Genomic DNA, 3,093 nt, shown 5'->3' on the forward strand with positions numbered 1-3,093 from the left:
TTTGTCCCACCTGGGCCTTCCCTCGGCAGCACTCTTCTCCAGAATCTTCCTTTGGCTGGCTCCTCTCTCTAAAAGTGGCCTCCCGTTCCCAGGTTACTCTCCATTCGTAACCATGTGCTTCATTTGATCCTTTGGAACCCGCATGGTCATTGATCCATGGGTCTCTTTCCTGTCTCGCTCACCAGAATGTAAGCATCTTAGAGGCAGAGACAGGTCTGCCTCGCGTGCTCCTATATCCCCAGGACCTAGCGCTGGACCTGCCCACAGTAGAGGCTCAATATTTATTTACTGAGTAAGTGAGATCGTATAGGATGCCAGGGAAAGTTCCCCAGACAGATCAAGAATGGCTTTCCAGAGGACGGAATTATAAGCCGAGAGGAAAGGGCCACCTGCCAAGCATCATGGGGGCCCAAAAAACAAAACCCATGGAGTTTTCTAGAAACCCTAAATTGTCCACTTTGGCTAGAGCAGCAGGTTTTAGTAGAGAGGACAGGAGCTAGAAGGAGCAGGCACCTTCCCTCACAGGGCCTCCCTGCCCTTGTTGGGTGTGAGGCTCTGTGCCCAGGGGAGGGCGTGAAGTCGGGCCTTTAGAGTGCTCTGCTGAGTGCAGAGGGCTTGTTCCCAGGGAGAAAGCCTGGGGTGGGGAGGCCTGGCAGGTGACCAGTGCTGAGGCCCTGAATCAGAGGAGTGGCAGTGCAGAAGGAAAGACCTCTTAGCCACATGCAGGAGATGCTGAAGAGGCGGACCTGCCCCGATCAGGTGAAGGTGTGGATGTGTGGAGGGAGAAAGAGGGACTTGTCAGTAGTGACTCCCAGGGCTCCGCTGGAGGGACCAGGTGTGTGGACGTGCCAGTCTTTAGGGTGGAGGGGCACTGAAGAGGAAGGACGTTTGGGGGAAAGATGAGAGTTGGGCTGTGTCCCGGTAGAGTTTGGGTCTCGGTGGGCAGTCGAGGTACATGTCAGGTTTCCAGAGAGAGGGAATGCTCCACATGGTCAGTTGCTGTCAAGAGGCTGGGCCTTCCAGGATGAGGACTGGGCTTTGTGGGAGTGGCTTGGCTGGAACAGCTTGGGTTTGTGTCACGCAGCCAGCGGGCAGGTAGATTGAAAGAAGTGAGACAAGTGGCAAACTACCCCGCCACACACACACTTCTAGGGGTTGGCTTGAAGGTGGCGGGAGGGAGGGTGACAGGGCCACAGCCGGGGGGACAGCTGTGTGTGGTGTTTCCTTAGTTTGAGTTGGGGAGATTCACCTCCTTTGGAATGCTGAAGGATCCAGAAGAGTGGGAGACTGGTCACCCAGGAGGGGCAAGGGGAAGGCATTTGGAACCCAGCGGCCATTCCTTTGAGAGGAGTGCGATGCTTCTTCCTTTGCCACAGGCGGTGAGAGTGGAGGGCGGTTTGTGCACAGGGGTAAAAGGTTTGGAGGCTGGACATGAAAGTCCTCAGGGGATGGCTTCTATTTTCCCCCAGGAAGCGTCAGGGAAATGCTCACTGAGGTAGGGAGGAAGTGAAGTTGAGCTTCAGAGAACTGGGTGCATTTGAAATGCCACTGAAAGGGAGCGAACAGGCCAGGGGAGAGCCCAGTTGAGGGTAGAGACCATGAGTTCCCAGTGCCCCAACCTTCTCCAGAACACCTGGTGGCTAGTGGGTTAAGCATTGAGCTGCTAGCTGCAAGGTTGGCAGTTTGAAACTACCAGCTGCTCCTCAGGAGAAAGATGAGGCATTCTACTCCCAGTTGACAGTTACAGCCTCGGAAACCCACAGGGTTAGTTCTACTCAGTCCTATAGGGCCACTCCGCTCAAAGGCAAAGAGTTTGAGTTTGAACCCACTCCAAAGCAAGTTGGTTTATAGGGCTGGGTTGGTTTTTATAGGACGGTTGATGGGAAAACCCTGGGATGAGGGCCTTAGTGATAGGCTGGACCATTGGGTGGGCAGGGGAGGGACAGAGGGAGGAAAGGAGGAAGACTTAAGCCTTAAGTGTTTCTCAACCTTCCTAATGCCAAGACCCATTCATACAGTTCCTCATCTGGTAGTAAACCACCAACCATAAAATTATTTTTGTTGCTACTTCATCACTGTCATTTTGCTACTGTTATGAATCGGGCCACCCCTGTGAAAGGGTCGTTTGGCCCCCAAAGGGGTTGCGACCCACAGGTTGAGAACCCCTGACTTAAGGGGAGGGTAGCATCTGGAACCTGCTGTGACCAATAGAACGGGCAGAGTCTCAAAGACTTGGGGAGCTCTGGAATTAACTCTGGGGTGAGTGAGGCGGGGACACTGCTTTGCTTCCAAAAGGGCACCCCAGTTCTGGGGCTGGAAGTGCCTTCTGGCCAGAGGCTTCCTATGCAAGGTGGGGAGGGGGGTTTCTGAGTCTACCCAGGAAGCTTTGGAGAGGCCTCCAATCTTCTCACTGCAGGACCCCTGGCTGGGAAGTGGCCTCCTAAAAGCTTTCCTCTGGAACCTGGCGGTGCTTGTGGAGTTCAACGCCCCATCACTAGTAAGTCCATTCTTGGCTGGCCCCACTGCCCCTCGTGGAGATTGGGTGTGCAAACCTAGCCCCGTGGTCCCTGCCTGACACTGGGAAGTCCAAGATGCCTGGAAGACAGTTGGATCTTCCAGGTGGAGTGGGAGTGTGGGCTCTCGTCATGTACCTGGGGCCCCCGATACAGAGAGACCCTTCGTTCGTTCGTTCCCTCAAGTACTCCTTGCAAACTTTCTCAGGGATTATCAGCCCCATTTTACCCACAGGCACCTAGGAGTTCAAGGGCGTGACCGGAGATGCGCAGCTCATCCGTGGCTGGGAGCCACCTTTCGTGAGCCACGCCCCAGACCCTCCCCGTTTTGTTGATGACTTCCTCAGCCGGCCCTTCTCCGCAGGGCCCCCGGGACCTGGCCCTGCCCCAGAGGAGGCCCCGCAGAGCTCACCAGTTCCACCATCAAGGTAAGGGTGGGCTCTGCTCTCTTAAAGCAGCGTTGGAGCAACACAGGTGTGGAAGGGAGGACGCTGTGGCGCCAACGAAGCCAGCCCGGGGCCGCCGCAGGGATGGGCAGCCAGGTCAGGGACCGCCCTCGCCCCGCCCCGAAGCCGGTCCT

Source organism: Echinops telfairi, unplaced genomic scaffold, assembly GCF_000313985.2.
Source record: "Echinops telfairi isolate 266 unplaced genomic scaffold, ASM31398v2 ScPeMD7_22;HRSCAF=79, whole genome shotgun sequence".
NCBI lineage: Eukaryota > Metazoa > Chordata > Mammalia > Afrosoricida > Tenrecidae > Echinops > Echinops telfairi.